Source organism: Acinonyx jubatus, chromosome X, assembly GCF_027475565.1.
Source record: "Acinonyx jubatus isolate Ajub_Pintada_27869175 chromosome X, VMU_Ajub_asm_v1.0, whole genome shotgun sequence".
Lineage (NCBI taxonomy): Eukaryota > Metazoa > Chordata > Mammalia > Carnivora > Felidae > Acinonyx > Acinonyx jubatus.
This window is the reverse complement of record NC_069389.1, coordinates 47,955,556-47,977,418: the sequence shown is the minus strand read 5'-3', so window position 1 is coordinate 47,977,418 and position 21,863 is coordinate 47,955,556. Positions and strand designations below refer to the sequence as shown.

Here is a 21,863-nt window from a genome sequence, read left to right as displayed (position 1 = left end):
GCAATCCAGGCTTATCTCAACAAACCAGAAAAAATCCCAAATACAAAATCTGAACAGCACACCCAAAAGAACTAGAAGCAGAACGAGCCCAGACACCCCAAAACCCAGCAGCAGAAGAGAAATAATAAAGATCAGAACAGAAATAAACAATATAGAATCCAAAAATAGTAGAGCAGATCAATGGAAACCAACAGTTGGTTGTTTTTTTTTTTTTGAAAAAAATAACCAAAACTTCATAAATCTCTACCAGGCTTCTTAAAAAGAAAGAGAGTGGACACACATAGATAAAATCACGAATGAAAATGGAATTATTACAACCCATCCCTCAGAAATACAAGCAATTATCAGGGAATACTACGAAAAATTATATGCCAACAAACTGGACAACCTGGAGAAATGGACAAATTCCTAAACACCCACACACTTCCAAAACTCAAATGGGAAGAAATAAAAATTTTGAACACATAACTATGAAGAAATTGAATCAGGTATCAAAAATCTCCCAAAAAACAAGAGTCGTGGACCACTTGGCTTCCCTGGGTGAATTCTACCTGACATTTAAGCAGAGATAATACCTGTCCTTCTCAAGCCTGTTCCAAAAAATAGAAAGGGAAAGAAAACTTCCAGACTGCTTCTATGAAGCCAACATTACTTGTTTCCCAAACCAGACACTGACCAGAAAAAAGATAACTATGGCCAATATCCCTGATGAATATGACGCAAAAGTTCTCTATAAGATACTAGCAAATCGAATTCAACAGCATGTAAAAGAATTATTCACCATGATCAAGTGAGGGATTCACTCCTGGCTTGCAGGGTTGGTTCAACATTCACAAAATCCATCAATGTGATACAGCACATTAATAAAAAAGGATAAGAACCATATGACACCGTCAATAGATGCAGAAAAAAAGGCATTTGACAAAATCCAGCATCCTTTCTTAATAAAAACCCTCGAGAAAATCGGGATAGAAGGAACATACTTAAACATCATAAAAGCCATTTATGAAAGGCCCGCAGCTAATATCCTCAGTGGGGAAAAATGAGTTTTCCCCCTGAGATCAGGAACACGACAGGGATGTCCACTCTCACCGCTGTTGTTTAACATAGTGGTTGGCAGTTCTAGAATCAGCAATCAGAAAACAAAATGAAATGAAAGGCATGAAAACTGGCAAAGATGAAGTCAAGCTTTACCCTTTTTGCAGATGACATGATATTATACATGGAAAACCCGATAGACTCCACCAAAGTCTGCTAGAACTGATACATGAATTCAGCAGAGTCCGCAGGATACAAAATCAATGTACAGAAATCAGTTGCATTCTTACACACTAATAATGAAGCCAACAGAAAGACAAATAAAGAAACTGATCCCATTCACAATTGCACCAAGAATCATAGAATACCTAGGAATAAACCTAACCAAAGATGTAAAAAATCTGTATGCTGAAAACTATAGAAAGCTTATGAAGGAAATTGAAGAAGATAACAAAGAAATGGAAAAACATTCCATGCTTATGGATTGGAAGAATATTGTTAAAATGTCAATACTACCCAAAGCAATCTACATATTCAATGCAATCCCAATCAAAATTGCACCAGCATTCTCTCACCAAGCTAGCAGGAAGCAATCCTAAAATTTGTATGGAACCACAGAAGACCCCGAATCGCCAAAGTAATATTGAAGAAGGAAGACCAAAGCGGGAGGCATCACAATCCCAGACTTTAGCTTCTACATACAAAGCTGTAATCATCAAGACAGCATGGTATTGGGCACAAAAACAGACACATAGACCCAATGGAATAGAATAGCGATTCCAGAATTGGACCCACAAATGTATGGCCAACTAATCTTTGACAAAGCAGGAAAGAATATCCAAAGGAAAAAAGACAGTCTCTGTAACAAATGGTGCTGGTGGAGAGCTGGACAGCAACATCCAGAAGAATGAAACTAGACAACTTTCTTACAACCATTCACAAAAATAAACTCAAAGTGTATGAAGGACCTGAATGTGAGACACGAAACAATAAAAACCCTAGAGGAGAAAGCAGAAAAAAACCATCTCTGACCTCAGCCGCAGCAAGTTCTTACTTAACACATCTCCAAAGGCAGGGGAATTAAAAGGAAAAAATGAACTATTGGGACCTCATGAAGATAAAAAGCTTCTGCACTGCAAAGGAAACAACACACATAACTAAAAGGCAACCAACAGAGTGGGAAAAGATATTTGCAAATGACATATCAGACCAAGGGCTAGTATGCAAAATCTATAAAGAGCTCACCAAACTCCACACCCGAAAAACCATATAATCCTGTGAAGAAATGGGCAGAAGACATGATAGACACTTTTCTAAAGAAGGCATCCAGATGGCCAACAGGCATATCGAAAAGATGCTCAACGTCACTCCTCATCAGGGAAATACAAATCAAAACCACACTGGGATATCACCTCACGCCGGTTAGAGTGGCTGAAATGAATAAATCAGTGAGACTATAGATGCTGGAGAGGATGTGGAGAAAACGGGAACCCTCTTGCACTGTTGGTGGGAATGCAAACTGGTGCAGCCACTCTGGAAAACAGTGTGGAGGTTCCTCACAAAATTAAAAATAGATCTACCCTATGACCCAGAAGTAGCACTCCTAGGAATTTACCCAAGGGATACAGGAGTACTGATGCATAGGGCACTTGTACAGCAATGTTTGTAGCAGCACTTCAACAATAGCCCATTTATGGAAAGAGCCTAAATGTCCATCAACTGATGAATGGATTAAAGAAGATGTGGTTTTATACATACAATTGAATACTACGTGACAATGAGAAAGGAGGAAATCTGGCCATTTGTAGCATCTTGGAATAGAACTGGAGAGTATTATGCTAAGTGAAATAGTCAGGCAGACAAGACATATACCATATGTTTTCCTCTTATTGTGGATCCTGAACAAATCTAACAGAAGACCATGGGGGGGGAGGGGTGGCGAGAAAAAGTTACAGAGAGGGAAGGATGCAAACCATAAGAGTCTCTTTAATACTAAGAACAAGCTGAGGTTGATGTCGGTCTGGTGCAGAGGGGAAAGTGGGTAATGGGCACTGAGGAGGCACACCGTTGGGATGAGCGCTGTGTGTTGTATGGAAACCCCAGGTTGACAATAGTTATATAAAAACAAACAAACAAAACACAAACAAACAAAAAGCCCTGTCCCGACTGCAATGGTAAGACAGTGAGATTATGTTAGTGCTCATTATGACTTGTAATTATGTAATAACCCTCTCCCAAATATAGTTCAGTTATGTAGTTTATTAACCATTCTGGTTTTGTTCCCAAGTCACTTGCTTTATAGCCTGCTGGATATACTCCTTTTATTCTACAAGCTGAATGCTGAAAAGTCAAATCTTGTGCATGTGAATCTGTTCTTCTAACAGTCTTTCAACATAATTTACCCTTTCAATTGTATTTGTGAACCCCAAGAAAGTGGAGAATAAAAAAATTGGTACGCTTTATTTCCTTAAGATCTTTTTCTTTTAATGTATGTTCTTTATCATTAAAACTTTCCTATTAGGACTCCTATTGCTGCATCCCAGAGGTTTTATCTTTATTTTTTAATTAAAGTAGAGTTGGCACACAGTATGTTACATTCGTTTCAGGTGTACAACATGATGAATTCAAAATCTGTACATATTTTGCTAGTTCACCACAAGTGTGGCTACCATCTTTCACCATATGTTATTACATAGCACTGACTGTGTTCCCTATTTGACACCCTTTATGACTGTGACCCATTCATTCCCCAAACTGAAAGTCTGTATCTCCCACCTTCTTCACTCATTTGTGCCTCACTTTCCCAACCCCTTCTCCCCTGGAGAACCATCAGTTGTTTCTCCGTATTCACTGCTTTGATTCTGCCTTTTAGTTTATTCAATTTTTGTATTCCACATATGAGTAAAAGTATAGGTACTTATACTTTCTCAGACAAGCAATTTCACTAGCATAATACCATCTAGTTCCATCCATGTAGTGTAACTGGCAAATTCTCATCAATTTTTATGGCTGCATAATATTCCATTGTGTGTATATGGCACAGGTTCCTTATTGAGTCATCTGTCAATAGACACACCTAGGTTGCTTTCATATCTTTTGCTTTTCTAAGTAATGCTACAATAGAAAATGGTGGAGCAGTAGGGGAGCCTATGCTTGCTTCATCCCTGGAACACAACTAGATAAAAAATCAAATCATTCCAAACACCCAAACATCTATTTGAATGCTGAGAAACAAACTGCAGCGCTACAGGGAAGAGAAAAGAAGTCAAACTGTGAAAAGTAGGAGAGTGTGGAGATATGATTCTGGGGAAAAAAAGAACCATGGTGTGCTGCAGAGGGGAAGGAACTTTGATATCAGAGAGAGGAGAGAGAGAGAGAGAGAGAGAGAGAGAGAGAGAGAAGAGAGAAACAGAGAGAAAGCAGTATGCAGGAGGATTGCACAAAGAGAAACAACTTCCCCAAAATAACTAACTGGGAAAATGGGAAGCAGCTGATTACCACAAGTCTTCATGAGCAGCAGAGATGAAAATATAGACGTTTTAGAAGTCCATGCAATCACTGGTGTTGCCTGGCAGGAATAGCAGTGCTGCTGTGGGAAAAGGAGGGTAGATCCCCGGAGCGGACAGGGTGCTCTGGGTACCTTCTGGGTCTCACTGAGAGAGAAAGTTCCCTTCTTCAAATGCATTTGGAAGAGGTGGCACAGTGGCTCAGGGGACAGAAGAGCAGCAGGGTGCAAACACTCTTCCCCGTTTATTAGCATAGGAACAGACACACTGTTGAGGGCAACTAACCTTTCTGCCAGCTTTTTGCTGTGCATTACCATACACTCCAATCCCGTACATGATCAAGCGATTGCTTTTCTGGGACACACTAGAACCAGCTACAGCATGGCAAGATCCTCCTCCAGAGGATCAGCGCAGGTCCATGCTGTGCCAGATCCCTAAAACATGGGAGTTTTGAAACTCAGCTGTGCACCTGAGATAAAATACAGAACACTGCACCGCCTAGTGGGTAGACAGCATGGACAAATACAGGGTGAATGCAGGGATCAGACAGAAGCCTAGGACACTAGAGGGGAGATTGTTTGCTCTTATATCAGGGTTTCCTGAAGAATGGTGAGCACAAACTCCTTGTTCCGAGGACAAGAGAGTGGGACAATGCTTTTTACCCTCACCCATCAGCAGTACCAAATTCAGTGAGCAACAAAGAGCCGCTATTGGAGGATGGAGTGACTTACACCAAGCTCTACCTTCCTGCACCCTGCAAGTGCATCTTTACTAGGGCAAGTCCACCTGAGAATCAATGCAGCATTGCCTGTCCCTCAGAAGACCAGCACAAACCTCTCACACATGCAAAGTCTACTGATCATAGAGTGCTGCAAAGCTTCAGCTCTAGTTGTAACAGGATCAGGCTAATTTTAACAAGCAGACACTAGCACAACTAGTTAAAATGGCATACACTGGAAAAGGTCCAACAGGCCTGACTGAAGGCAAGGAGAAACTGCAGACAACTGATCTGAGGGAAACAGCAGCCAAAACAAAACATAGTGCACACTCTGAGAGACTTCCTGGAGTGCCAGACCCTGGATAATATAGGACCTGTTCTTAATATAGTCATTAGTCTCAGAAGCAAGTAATATAACAAGCTTTCCCAACACACATAAACAAAACAGTGACCTAGACAAAATGCCAAGATGGAGGCATTCACCCCAAAGTAAAGAACAAGAACAGGTCATGAGGACGGACTTAACTGAAACAGCTATAAGTAACATGCCTGAATTAGAACTTAAATCAATAATTGTAAGGATACTAGATTTGTTTGAGAAAAGTATACAAGACACTAGAGAATCCCTCACTGCAGAGGAAAAAAAAAAAAACAAAAAACAAAAAACAAAAAGTAGTCAGGCCAAAAAAAAAAAAAAGGCTATAACTGAGATGCAAAACTGACTGAATGACAAGTAGGATGGAAGAAACAGAAAATTAATCCATGATAGAGAAGATAGAATTGTGGAAAATTATGAAGCTGAAAAGAAAAGGGAAATAAAAATGTTGAATCACAAATGTAAACTTAGGGAACTCAGCGACTCCATAAAGCATAATAACATCCATACGATAGGAGTTGCAGAAGAAAAGAGGGATAAAGGAGCAGAAGGTATATCTGAGCAAATTATAACTGAAAACTTCCATAATCTGGGGAAGGACACAGATACCCAAATCCAGCAGACACAGAGAAAGCCCATCAAATTTAAAAAAAGCCACAAAATACCAAGATATATTGTAGTAAAAATCGCAGAGATAAGAATCCTGAAAGCAGCAAGGGAAAAGAAATCCTTAACCTAAAAAGGAAGACAAAAAGTTTGGCAGCAGATCTCTACACAAAAACCTGGAAGACCAAAGGAGAGTGGCATGATACATTCAATGTGCTGAAGGGTAAAAATATGCATCCAAGAACACTCTATCAAACTAGGCTTCAATTCAGAATAAGAGAGATAAAGGTTTCCCCAAACAAAACACTAAAAGGAGTCCATGGCCAGTAAAGCAGTCATGCAAGAAATATTAAAGGGGACCCTTTGAGTGGGAAAGAAAGACGAACTGCAAAGAAGGCTACAAAAGGAACACAGAAAATCTCCAGAAACAACAATTAACAGGTAACACAACAGCACTAAATTCTTATTTATCAATCATTACTCTGAATGTAAATGGACTAAATGCTCCAATTCAAATAAATAGAGCATCAAAATGGGTAAAAGAAAAAAAAAAAAAACAAGACCCGTGTATATGCTGCCTATAAAATACTCATTTTAGACCTAAAGACACCCAAGATTAAAGGTGAGAGAATGGAGAACAATTTATCAAACTCATGGACATCAAAAGAAAGAGTAACCATACTTACACCAGGAAAAAAAAAACTAGATTTTAAAACAGACTGTAACAAGAGATAAGAAGGACACTATGCCATAGTGAAGGGGGTTATCAAATAAGATCTAAAAATTTTAAATACTTATGCTTCCAACTTGGAACACCCAACTATACAAATCCATTAATAACAAACATGAAGAAACCAGTTGAAAATAATATAATAATAGTACAGGACTTTATCACCCCACTTACAACATTGGACAGATCATCTAAGCAGAAAATCACAAGGAAACACAATGGCTTTGAATGACACACTAGACCAGATAGACTTAACAGATATATTCAGAACATTTTATCCTAAAGCAACAGAATACACATTCTTTCAGAGTACACATGGAACATTCTCCAGAATAGATAACATAATGGGTCACAAATCAGCCCTCAACAAGTACAAAAGATTGAGATCATACCATGCATATTTTAAGACACAAGGCTGTAAGTACTTGAAGTCAATCACAAGAAAAAATATTGGAAAGCCCTCAAATACATGAGGTTAAAGAACATCCTAATAAAGAATGAATGAGTTAACTAGGAAATTAAAGAAGAATTTAAAAAATACATGGAAGCAAATGAAAATGAAAGCATGACAGTCCAAAACCTCTGAGATGCAAGAAAGGTGGTCATAAGAGGGAAGTAAATAGCAATACAGGCAGACCTCAAGAAGCAAGAAAATTCTCAAATACTCAACCTAACCTTACACCCAAAGCTAGAAAAGGAACATCAAAGAAGGCCTAACACAGGCAAAAGGTAAATAATAAAGATTAGAGAAGAAATAAACGATGTAGAAACAAGCAAAAACCAGTAGAACTAATTAACAAATCTAAGAGCTGGTTCTTTGAAAGAATTAATAAAATCAATAAACCACTAGCCAGACTTGTTAGAAAGAAGAGAGAAAGGACCCAAATAAATACAATCAGGAATGAAACAGGAGAGATCACAATCAACAACACAGAAATGCGAACAATTGTAAGAGAATATTATTAAATATTATATGCTAAAAAAATGGGTGATGTGGAAGAAATGGATAAATTACTAGAAACATACAAACTCCCAAAACTAAAACAGAAAGCAATGGATAATATGAACAGACCCATAACCAGAAAAGAATTTGAATCAGTTATCAAGTCTCCCAACAAACAAAAGTCCAGGGCCAGATGGGCTCCCAGGGGAATTCTACCAGACAATTAAAGATGAGGTAATACCTATTCTTCTTAAACTGTTCCAAAAAATAGAAATGGAAGGAAATCTTTCGAACTCATTCTACATGGCCAGCATTACCTTGATCATGAAACCAGACAAAGACCCCGTTAAAATGGACAGTATCCCTGATGAACATGGATGCAAAAATTGTCAACAAGATGCAAGAAAATTGAATCCAACAGTACATAAAAAGACTCCTACACCAAGATCAAGTGGAATTCATTCTGGGCCTACAGGGGTGGTTCGATATCCACACATCAATCAATATGATATACCACATTAATAAAAGAAAGGTAAGAGCCATATGATCCTCTCAATAGATGCAGAAAAAACATCTGACAAAATACAGCATCCATTCTTTTTTTTTCAGCATCCGTTCTTGACAAAAACCCTCGACAAAGGAGGTATCACAGGAACATACCTCAACATCATAAAGGCCATGCAGAAAGGACCTGAAGTTAATATCATCCTCAATAGGAAAAAACTGAGAACTTTTCCTCTATAATCAGGAAGAAGACAGGGATGTCCACTTTCATAATTACTTTTTAACAGAGTACTGGAAGTCCTAGCCACAGCATCAGATAATAAAAAGAAACAGAAGGCATCCAAATGATTAAGAAAGAAGTCAAACTTTCACTCTTGGCAGACGACATGATACTCTACTGTAGAACACTCACAAGACTCCACCAAAAATTTACTAGAACACAAATTCAGCAAAGTCGCAGGATACAAAATCAACATTCTGGAATCTGTTGCATTTCTATACACCAACAATGAAGGAGCAGAAAAAGAAATCAAGGAATCAATCCTGTGTACAATTGCACCAAAACAATAAGATACCTAGGAATAAACCTAGCCAAAGAGGTAAAATATCTGTACTCTGAAAACTATGGAACACTTATAAGAGAAATTGAAGAGAACAAAAAGAAATGGAAAAACATTCCATGCTAATTGAATAGAAGATGAAATATTGTTAAAATGTCTATACTGACACCAAAGCAATCTACACATTGAATGCAATCTCTACCAAAATACCACCAGCCCTTTGCACAGGGCTAGAATGAACAATGCTAAAATTTGTATAGAACCACAGAAGACCCTGAGTAACCAAAGCAATCTTGAAAAAGTAAAGCAAAGCTGGAGGCATCACAATTCTGGACTTCAACCTATATTACAAAGCTGTACTCATCAAGACAACATGGCACTGGCACAAAAGCAGATCAATGGAACAAAAGAGAAAACCCAGAAATGGACCCAACCATGGTAGTCAGCTCATCTTCGACAAAGCAGGAAAAAAAAATCCAATGGAAAAAAGCCAGTCTCTTCAACATACGGGGTTAAGAAAACTGCACAGCAACATTCAGAGGAATGAAACTGGACCACTTTCATACACCACACACAAAAATAAATTCAAAATGGATGAACGACCTAAATGTGAGACCGGAAAATATCAAAATCTTAGAGGAGAACACAGGCAGCAACCTCTTTCACCTTGGCCGTAGCAACTTCTCTGAAGGCAAAGGCAACAAGAAGAAAAAAATGAACTATTGGGATGTTATTAAGATAAAAGGCTTCTTCACAGTGAAGGAAACAAACAACAAGACTAAAAGACAAGCAGTGGAATGGGAGAAGATATTTACAAATGACATATCTGATAAAGAATTGGTATCCAAAATCTATAAAGAACTTATCAAACCCAACACCCCAAAAATAGCTAATCCAAGTCAAGAAATGAAGAGAAGACATGAACAGACATTTTTCAAAGAGACAGGAAGATGGCTAACAGGCACATGAAAAGATGCTCAACATCACTCATCATGAAGGAAACACAAATCAAAACACAAGGTGTGATATACCACCTCACACCTTGTCATAATGGCTAAAATTAACAACACAGGAATCAAGAGATGTTAGTGAGGATGCACAGAAAGGGGAACTCTCTTACACTTAGTGGGAATGAAAACTGCTGCAGCCGCTCCGGAAAAGTGTGGAGGTTCCTTAAAAAGTTGAAAGTAGAACTACCCTACAACACAGTAATTGCACTGCTAGGTATTTACCCAAAGGACACAAAAGTACTTATTTGAAGGGGCACAGGCACCCCATGTTTATAGCAACATTATCAACAATAGCCGAGTTATGGAAAGAGCCCAAATGTCCATCAACTGATGAATGGATAAAGAAGATGTAGCATATACACACACACACACACACACACACACACACACACACACACACACAATGAAATATTAGCCATAAAAAAGAAAGAAATCTTGCTATTTGCAATGACATTGATGGAGCTAAAGTATATTATGTTAAGTAAAATAAGTCAGATAAAGACAAATTACATATGGTTTCACTCATATCTGGTATTTAAGACACATAAACAGATGAACATATGGGAAGGGGAAAAAAGAGAGGGAAGCAAATCGTAAGAGACTCTTAACAAGAGAGAACAAACTGAGGTTTGGTGGAGGGTGGTGGGAGGAGTATGGACTAAATGGGTGATGGGTATTAAGGAGGGCACTTGTGATGAGCACTGGGTGTTATATGTAAGTCATGAACCACTAAATTCTTTTTTTTTTTTTTTAGTTAGTGTATTTATTTTGAGAGAGAGACAGAGAGAGAGAGAGAGAGAGAGAGAGAGAGAGAGAGAGAGAGAAGTAATGGCAGAGAGGGAGGGAGAGGGAGAATCCCAAGCAGGCTCAATGCTGCAGTGCAGAGCCCAATGCAGGGCCCAAACTCAGGAACCGTGAGATTGTGACTTGAGCAGAGATCAAGAGTCAGATGCTTAACCAACCGAGCTACACAGGCGCCCCATGAATCACTAAATTCTACACCCAAAACCTATTTTACCATATATGTTAACTAAGTAGAACTTAAATTAAATCTTGAAATAGAAAACAAACAAACAAACAATGCTGGAATCAACATAGGGGTGCATATTTATTTTTGCTGGGAAAATACCCAGTAGTGGAATCACTGGATCATATCATAATTCTACTTTTAATTAGTTTTGGGATCTCTATATTATTTTGCACAGTGGCTGTACCAATATACATTCTCAGAAACATTATGAAGGTTTCTCTTTCTCCACATCCTTGTCTACACTTGTTATTTCTTGAGTTTATTTGGACTATTCTCACACTTGTCAGGTAATAAGTCATTGTGGCTTTAATTTGTATTCCCCTGATGATTAGTGATGTTGAGCATCTTTTTATGGGTCTGTTGGTCTGCTGTATGCCTATTTTGGAAAAATGTCTGTTCAGCTGCTCTGCTCATTTTTTAATCAGGTTGTTCATTTATGTGGTGTTGAGTTGTATCCATTCCTTATATATTTTGGATATCAAGCCCTTATCGGATATATTATTTGCAAATATATTCTCCCATTCAGTAGGTTGGCTTTTTGTGTCATGGGTGGTTTCTTTTGCTGTGCAAAATGTTTCTTTTGATGTACTCCCAATAATTTATTTTTGTTTATTTACCTTGCCTTAAGAGACATCTTTTAAATGTTGCTATGGCAGATGTTGGAGAAATTACTGTGTTCTCTTCTAGATTTCTGTGATTTCAGGTCTCACATTTATATTTTTAATACACTTTGAGTTTACTTTTGTGCATGCTGTTAGAAAGTGGTCCAGGTTCATTCTTTATCATGTTAATGAACAGTTTTCACAGCACCATTTATTGAAATCGCTGTCTTTTCCTCATTTTATATTCTTGCCTCCTATGTCATATAATCATTGACCATATAAGCATGGGTTAATTTCTGAATTCTCTATTCTGTTCTATTGATCTGTGTCAACTTTTGTGCCAGCACCATACTATTTTGATTATTACCGCTTTGTCATACATATTGAAATATGGGATTATTAACCTCCAGCTTTTTCTTTCTCAAGATAGCTTTAGCTATTTGAGGTCATTTGTAGTGAAATACAGATTTTCATAGAATATTTTCTAATTCTGTGAGAAATCCTGTTGGTATTTGGTTAGGATTTGCATTCAATCTGTAGATTACTTTGGGGAGTAAAGACATAACACTACAAAATCTTCCAGTTCAGAGCATGGAACATCTTTCTATTTGTGTCGTCTTCAATTACTTTCAACAATGTTTTATAGTTTTCAGAGTACAGGTCTTCCATCTTATTGGTTAAATTCATTCCTAACTATTTTATTTTTCTGATGCAACTGTAATTGGAACTTCTTTAAACTCCCCTTTCTGTTACTTCATTATTAGTATATAGAATTTTGTATCATGCAACATTACTGAATTCATTATTTCTAGTAGTTTCCTGGAGTTGTTTGGGTATTTTAGGTATACCGTCATGTCATCCGGAAATAGAGCCACTTTGACTTCTTCCTTACCAATATGGATTCCTCTTATTTATTTTTCTTCTTTGATTGCTGTTAGGAGTCCTATTACTATGTGAAATAACAGTGGCAGAAGTGGACATTCTTGTCTTCTTTGTGACCCCATAAAAAAAGCTCTTAGTTTTACACCTTTGAGTATAATGTTAGAACTATGCTTATACAGATATTATAATGAGGTAAATTCTCTCTAAACCCACTTTGCTGAATTTTATCATGAACACGTGCTGAATCTTGTCAAATGCTTTTTCTGCATCTATCAAGATGATTATGATTATTTCCTTTATTTTGTTGATATGGCATGTTGACTGATCATGTTGATTGATTTGTGAATATTGAACAATCTTGCATCCATGGAATATACGCTACTTGATTATGGTGAACAATCCATTTAGTGGGTTGATGAATACAGTTTGACAATATTTGTTGAATATTTTTTGCATCAATGTTCATTAGATATTCAACTGTAATTTTCTTTTTTGTGTGTGATGTCTTTGGTTTTAGTATCAGGGTAATGCTAGCCTCACAGAATGTAATTGGTACTTTCCCATGCCTATCTGTTTTTTGGAATAGTTTTAGGAGAGTAGGTATTAACTATTTTTATTTTTGATATTAATTCCTTTTAAATGTAGAAAATACTTGTGAATCCATTTGGTCCTGCACTTTTTTAGGTTTTCATTTAAATTTCACCACTTAACATGGGGCGCCTGGGTGGCTTGGTCGGTTAAGTGTCCGACTTTGGCTCAGGTCATGATTTCACGGTCCGTGAGTTCGAGCCCCGCGTCGGGCTCTGTGCTGACAGCTCAGAGCCTGAAGCCTGTTTCAGATTCTGTATCTCCCTCTCTCTCTCTGCCCCTCCCCTGTTCATGCTCTGTCTCTCTCTGTATCAAAAATAAAAAATCATTTAAAAAATTTTTAAATTTCACCACTTAACATACAGCATGATATTAGTTTTAGATGTACAATATGCTGATTCCACACTTTTATACAATACCTTGTGCTCATCACAAGTGCATGCCTTAATCCCATCACCTATTTAACCTATCTCCTCACGCACCCAAACTCTGGTAGCTATCAGGTTATACCCTATAGTTAAAAGTCTGTTTGTAGGTTTGCCTCTTTTTTCCTCCTGTCTGCTCCTTTGTTTTCTGTCATAAGTTACACATATGAATGAAATCATATGGTATTTGTCCTTCTTTTACTGACTTACTTCCCTTAGCATGATACTCTCCATCCATGTTGCTGCAAAAGGCGAGATTTCATTCCTTTTCATCCTGGAGTAATATTCCATTGTATATATACACCAACTCTTTTTTTAAAAATAAATGTTCATTTATTTATTTTGAGAGAACACGTGCATGAGCAGGGGAGGGCAGAGAGAGAGAGGAAGAGAGAGAAAGAATGCCAGGCAGGCTCTACACTGCCAGCACAGAGCCTGACACAGGGCTCATATACACGAACCATGAGATCATGACCTCAGCTGAAATCAAGAGTTGGAAGCTTAACCAACTGAGCCACCCAGGCACCCCTATACCACATCTTCTTTATCCATTCATTAGTCAATGCACACGTGGGTTGTTTCCATAACTTGGCTATTGAAGATAAGGCTGCTATAAACATTAAGGTACATATATCCCTTAAATTAGTATTTTTTTTTTTTTTTTGTATCTTTGGGTAAATACCTATTACTGCAATTGCTGGATCTAGGGTAATTCTTTTAACTTCTTGAAGAACCTCCATACTGTTTTCCAGAATGACTGTACAAGTTTGCATTCCCACCAACACTGCAAGAAAATTCCCCTTTCTCCACAGCCTTGTCAACACCTCTTGTTTGTTGTGTTGTAGATTTTAGCCATTCTGACAGGCGTGAGGTGATATATCACTGTAGTTTCGGTTTGTATTTCCCTGATGATGAGAGATGTTGAGCATCTTTTCATGTGTCTATTGGCTATCCATATGTCTTCTTTGGAAAAATGTCTATTCTTGTCTTCTATTTTTAATTGGATTATCCCTTTTGGAGGGTCTTGAGTTGTATAAGGTCTTTATATATTTTGGATACTAACCCAATGTCAGACAATTCATCTCCAAATATTTTCTCCCATTCCATAGGCTGCCTTTTAGTTTTGTTGATTGTTTCCTTCACAGTGCAAATCTTTTTATTCGAATGAAGTCTCAATAGTTTATTTTTGCTTTTCTTTCCCTAGCCTCAAGAGACATATGTAGGAAGAAGTTGCTACATCCAAAATCAAAGAGGTTACTGCCTGTGTTCTTCTCTAGTGTTTTAATGGTTTCTTGTCTCACAATGAGGCCTTTAATCCAATTTGACTTTATTTCTATGTACGGTGTATGAATGTGGTCGCTATTTTTCTGCATGTTTCCCTCCAGTTTTCCCAACAACATTTGGTGAATAGACTCTCATTTTCCCATTGCATATTCCTGCTTTATTGAAGATTAGTTGACCATATAACTGTGGGTTTATTTCTGGATTTTCTATTCTGTTCCATTGATCTATGTATGTGTCTAGTTTTGTGCCAGTACCAGACTATCTTGATCACTAGGGCTTTGTAATATAACTTGAAGGGTGGAATTTGATACTTCCAGTTTTGCTTTTCTTTTTCAAGATTTTTTGGCTACTGAGCATCTTTTGTTTTTATGTACAAATTTTAGGATTGTTGCACCTCTGTGAAAAATGCTGTTGATATTTTGACAGGGATTGCACTGAATGTGTAGATTGCTTTGGGTAGTATAGGCATTTTAACAATATTTAATCTCCCAATCGAGTATGGAATACTTTTCCATTTCTTTGTGTCACCTTCAATTTCTTCCATAAGAATTCTATAGTTTTCAGAGTACAGATGTATTTATCTCTTTGGTTAGGTTTATTCCTAGTTATTGTTTTTGGTGCAATTGTAAATGTGATTGATTCCTTAATTTCTTTCTGCTGCTTCATTAATGGTGTATAGAAATTCAATAGATTACTGTACATGGATTGTTTTCTGTGATTTGGCTGGATTCTAGACTTTTTGGTGGCATCCCTGGGCTTTCTATGTAGAGTAAGTATCATGTCATCTGCAAATAGTGAAAGTTTTATTTCTTCCTTCCCTATTTGTATGCCTTTTCCATCTTTTGTTGTCTGATTGCTGTTGCTGGGAATTCCAGTACTATGTTAAATAACAATGATAAGACTGGACATCCCTGTCTTCTTCCTCACCACAGAGAAAAAGCTGTCAGTTTTTCCCCCATTGAGGACATTAGCTGTGGGATTTTTGTACATTGCTTTTATGATGTTGAAGTATGCTCCCTCTCATCCTACTCTGCTGAGGGTTTTTTTTTTTTTATCATGAAAGGATGTTGTACATTCTCAAATGCTTTTTCTGCATCTATTGCAACAATCATACCATCCTTATCCGTTCTTTTATTAATGTGCCGTGTGATCTTGAATGATTTGCAAATATTGAGCCACACTTGCAATCCAGGAGTAAGTCCCACTTGATCATGTTGAATGATTATTTTATTATTTTATTTTATTTTATTTTATTTTATTTTATTTATTTTAATATGAAATTTTTTGTAAAAGTGGTTTCCATACAACACCAAGTGCTCATTCCAACAAGTGCCCTCCTCAATACCCATCACCCACCCACCCCTCCCTCCCACCCCCCCATCAACCCTCAGTTTGTTCTCAGTTTTTAAGAGTCTCTTACATTTTGCCTCTCTCCCTCTCTAACCTTTTTTTCTCCTCCCCCTGCCCCATGGTCTTCTGCTAAGTTTCTCAGGATCCACATAAGAGTGAAAACATATGGTATCTGTCTTTCTCTCTATGACTTATTTCACTTAGCATAACACTCTCCAGTTCCATCCACATTGCTACAAAAGGCCATATTTCATTCTTTCTCATTGCCACGTAGTATTCCATTGTGTATATAAACCACAATTTCTTTATCCATTCATCAGTTAGTTGATGGACACTTAGGCTCTTTCCATAATTTGGCTATTGTTGAAAGTGCTGCTATAAACATTGGAGTCCAAGTGCCCCTATGTATCAGCTCTCTTGCATAATGATTCTTTTAATGTATTGGTGCAATTGGTTTGCTATTATTTTACTGAAAATTATTGCATCCCTGATCATCAGGAATATTGGCCTGGAGTTGTCTTCTTTTAGTGGATGCTTTCTTTGGCTTTGGTATCAGGGTAATGCTGGCTTCATAGAATGAGTATGGAAGTTTTCCTTCCTTTGCTTATTTTTGGTAATAGTTTCAGAAGAATAGGTAGAACTCTACTTTTTTTTTCTTTCCTTCAATATTTGGTAGTTTTCACCTATGAAACCATCTGGTCCTGGACTTTTGTTGTTAGAAGTTTGTTTGTTTGTCGTTTAGTAATTGAATATCATTGCTGGTCATCAGCCTGTTCAAGTTTTCTGTTTCTTCTTGCTTCACTTTTGGTATTATATATTTTTCTAGGAATTTACCCATCTTCTAGGTTGTCCCGTTTGTTGGCATATAGTTTTTCATAATATTCTCTTTTAGTCATTTGTATTTCTGTGGTGTTGGTTGTTTTTTCTCCTTTCTTGTTTGATTTTATTTATTTGGTTTCTTTTTCTTTTCTTTCTGATAAGTCTGACTAGAGATTTTTCAAAGAACAAATTCCTAGTTTTATCAATCTGTTCCACTATTTTTTTGTTTCTATATCATTTATTTCTGCTCTAATCTCTATTATTTCCTTTCTTCTGCTAGCTTTAGGCTTCATTTGCTGTTCTTATTCTAGCTCCTTTAGTCACAAGGTTAGGTTGTTTACTTGAGGTTTATCTTGCTTCTTAATGTAGGCCTGTTTTGCCATATACTTCCCTCTTATGACCGCTTTTGCTGAATCCCAAAAGATTTGAACGGTTGTTTTCATCTTCATCTTCATATTTTTTATTTCTTATTTAATTTCCTAGTCTTCCCCTTCTTGGTTTAGTAGCGTTTTGTTTAACCTCCGTGTATTGGTGGTCTTTCCATATTTTTTTCTTCTGGTTAGCTTATAGTTTCATAGTATGCTCAGCAAAGTGGCATGATACAGTACTCCTGTATCCCTTGGGTAAATTTCTAGCAATGCTACTGCTGGGTCATAGGGTAGGTCTATTTTTAACTTTGTGAGGAACCTCCACACTGTTTTGCAGAGCGGCTGCACCAGTTTGCATTTCCACCAACAATGCAAGAGGGTTCCCATTTCTCCACATCCTCGCCAGCATCTATAGTCTCCTAATTTGTTCATTTTAGCCACTCTGACTGGCGTGAGGTGATATCTGAGAGTGGTTTTAATTTGTATTTCCCTGATGAGGAGCGACGTTGAGCATCTTTTCATGTGCCTGCTGGTCATCCGGATGTCTTCTCTAGAGAAGTGTCTATTCATGTTTTCTGCCCATTTCTTCACTGGATTACTTGTTTTTCGGGTGTGGAGTTTGGTGAGCTCTTTATAGATTTTGGATACTAGCCCTTTGTCCAATATGTCATTTGCAAATATCTTTTCCCATTCCGTTGGTTGCCTTTTAGTTTTGTTGATTGTTTCCTTTGCTGTGCAGAAGCTTTTGATCTTCATGAGGTCCCAATAGTTCATTTTTGCTTTTAATTCCCTTGCCTTTGGGGATGTGTCGAGTAAGAAATTGCTACGACTGAGGTCAGAGAGGTTTTTCCCTGCTTTCTCCTCTAGGGTTTTGATGGTTTCCTGTCTCACATTCAGGTCGTTGATCCATTTTGAGTTTGTTTTTGTGAATGGTGTAAGACAGTGGTCTAGTTTCAATCTTCTGCATGTTGCTGTCCAGTTCTACCAGCGCCATTTGTTAAAGAGACTGTCTTTGGTCCATTGGATATTCTTTCCTGCTTTGTCAAAGATTAGCTGGCCATACTCTTGTGGGTCTAATTCTGGGGTTTCTATTCTATTCCATTGGTCTATGTGTCTGTTTTGTGCCAATACCATGCTGTCTTGATGATTACCGCTTTGTAGTAGAGGCTAAAGTCTGGGCTTTTGATGCCTCCTGCTTTGGTCTTCTTCTTCAATATTACTTTGGCGATTCGGGGCCTTTTGTGGTTCCATACAAATCTTCTTCAAAATTACTTTGGCTATTCGGGGCCTTTTGTGGTTCCATGCAAATGTTAGGATTGCTTGTTCTAACTTCGAGAAGAATGCTGGTGCAATTTTGATTGGGATTGCATTGAATGTGTAGATAGCTTTGGGTAGTATTGACCTTTTAACGGTATTTATGCTTCCAATCCATGAGGACGGAATGTTTTTCTATTTCTTTATATCTTCTTCAATTTCCTTCATAAGCTTTCTATAGTTTTCAGCATACAGATCTTTTACATCTTCGGTTAGGTTTATTCCTAGGTATTTTGTGCTTCTTGGTGCAATTGTGAATGGGATCAGTTTCTTTATTTGTCCTTCTGTTGCTTCATTATTAGTGTATAAGAATGCAACTGATTTCTGTACATTGATTTCGTATCCTGCGACTTTGCTGAATTCATGTATCAGTTCTAGCAGACTTTGGGTGGAGTCTATCGGGTTTTCCATGTATGATATCGTGTCATCTGCAAAAAGCGAAAGCTTAACTTCATCTTTGCCAATTTTGATGCTTTGATTTCCTTTTGTTGTCTGATTGCTGATGCTAGAACTTCCAACACTATGTTAAACAACAGCGGTGAGAGTGGACATCCCTGTCGTGTTCCTGATCTCAGGGAGAAAGATCTCAGTTTTTCCCCATTGAGAAGGATATTAGCTGTGGGCTTTCCATAAATGGCTTTTATGATGTTTAAATATGTTCCTTCTATCCCGACTTTCTCGAGGGTTTTTATTAAGAAAGGATGCTGAATTTTGTCAAATGCTTTTTCTGCATCGATTGACAGGATCATATGGTTCTTTTCTTTCCTTTTATTCATGTGATGTATCACGTTAATTGATTTGTGAATGTTGAAACAGCCCTGAAACTCAGGAATGAATCCCACTTGATCATGGTGAATAATTCTTTTTATATGCTGTTGAATTCAATTTGCTAGTATCTCATTGAGAATTTTTGCATCCATATTCATCAGGGGTATTGGCCTGTAGTTCTCTCTTTTTTTGCTGGGTCTCTGTCTGGTTTAGGAATCAAAGTAATGCTGGCTTCATAGAATGAGTCTGGACGTTTTCCTTCCCTTTCTATTTTTTTGAATAGCTTGAGAAGGAAAGGTATTCTCTCTGCTTTAAATGTCTGGTAGAATTCCACTGGGAAGCCATCTGGTCCTGGACTCCTATTTGTTGGGAAATTTTTGATAACTGATTCAATTTCTTCGCTGGTTATGGGTATATTCAAGCTTTCTATTTCTTCCTGTTTGAGTTTTGGAAGTGTGTGGGTGCTTAGGAATTTATCCATTTCTTCCAGGTTGTCCAGTCTGTTGGCATATAATTTTTCATAGTATTCCCTAATAATTGTTTGTATTTCTAAGGGATTGGTTGTAATAATTCCATTTTCATTCATGATTTATCTATTTGGGTCATCTCTCTTTTCGTTTTGAGAGGTTTATCAATTTTGTTTATTTTTTTTCAAAAAAACAACTCTTGGTTTCATTGATCTGCTCTACAGTTGTTTTAGATTCTATATTATTTATTTCTGCTCTTATCTTTATTATTTCTCTTCTTCTGCTGGGTTTGGGGTGTCTTTGCTGTTCTGCTTCTATTTCCTTTAGATGTGCTGTTAGATTTTGTATTTGGTGTTTTTGTTGTTTCTTGAGATAGGCCTGGATTGCCATGTATTTTCCTCTCCGGACTGCCTTCACTGCATCCCAAAGCGTTTGGATTGTTGTCTTTTCATTTGCATTTGGTTCCATGTATTTCTTAATTTCTTCTCTAATTGCCTGGTTCACCCATTCCTTCTTTAGTACGGTGTTCTTTAACCTCCATGCTTTTGGAGGTTTTCCAAACTTTTGCTTGTGGTTGATTTCAAGCTTCATCGCATTGTGGTCTGAAAATATACATGGTATGATCTCAATTCTTGTATACTTATGAAGGGCTGTTTTGTGACCCAGTATGTGATCTATCTTGGAGAAGGTTCCATGTTCACTCGAGAAGAACGTATTTTCTGTTGCTTTGGGATGTAGACTTCTAAATATATCTGTCAAGTCCATCTGATCCAGCGTATCATTCAGGGCCCTTGTTTCTTTATTGATCCTGCATCTAGATGATCTATCCACTGTTGTAAGTGGAGTATTAACGTCCTGCAATTACCACATTCTTATCAATAAGGTTGCTTACATTTGTGATTAATTGTTATATATATTTCAGGGCTCCCGTATTCGGTGCATAGACATTTGTAATTGTTAGCTCTTCCTGATGGATAGACCCTGTAATGATTATATAATGCCCTTCTTCATCTCTTGTTACAGCCTTTAATTTAAAGTCTAGTTTGTCTGATATAAGTATGGCTACTCCAGCTTTCTTTTGGCTTCCAGTGGCATGATAAATAGTTCTCCATCCCCTCACTCTCAACCTAAAGGTGTCCTCAGGTCTAAAATGAGTCTCTTGTAGACAGCAAATGGATGGGTCTCGTGTTTGTATCCATTGTCATACCCTATGACTTTTGGTTGGAGCATTTAGTCCATTTACATTCAGCGTGATTATAGAAAGATACGGGTTTGGAGACATTGTGATGTCTATAAGTTTAACGCTTGCAGTCATGTCTCTGGAACTTCGTCTCACGGGATTCCCCCTTAGGATCTCTTGTAGGGCTGGTTTAGTGGTGACAAATTCCTTCAGTTTTTGTTTGTTTGGGAAGACCTTTATCTCTCCTTCTATTCTAAATGGCAGACTTGCTGGATAAAGGATTCTCAGCTGCATTTTTTCTCTGCTCATCACATTGAAGATTTCCTGCCATTCCTTTCTGGCCTGCCAAGTTTCAGTAGACAGACCCCGTCACGAGTCTTATCGGTCTCCCTTTATATGTTAGAGCATGTTTATCCCTAGCTGCTCAGAATTCTCTCTTTATCCTTGTATTTTGCCAGTTTCACTATCGTATGTTGTGCAGAAGATCAATTCAAGTTATGTCTGGGGGGAGTTCTCTGTGCCTCTTGGATTTCAATGCCTTTTTCCTTTCCCAGATCAGGGAAGTTCTCAGCTATGATTTCTTCAAGTACACCTTCAGCAACTTTCCCTCTCTCTTCCTCCTCTGGAATCCCAATTATGCATATATTATTTCGTTTAATTATGTCACTTACTTCTCTAGGTCTCCCCTCATACTCCTGGATTTTTTAATCTCCCTTTTTCTCAGCTTCTTCTTTTTCCATAATTTTATCTTCTAATTCACCTATTCTCTCCACTGTCTCTTCAATCCGAGCTGTG

At 37.6% G+C, this 21,863-nt stretch overlaps 1 protein-coding gene across 2 annotated transcripts in view; it reads right to left on the bottom strand.

Annotated features, from left to right (window-relative positions):
- Positions 1-21,863, bottom strand: part of NBDY (negative regulator of P-body association) — a 122,336-nt gene that overhangs the window by 5,949 nt on the left and 94,524 nt on the right. The gene's annotated exons all lie outside the window — the stretch shown is intronic.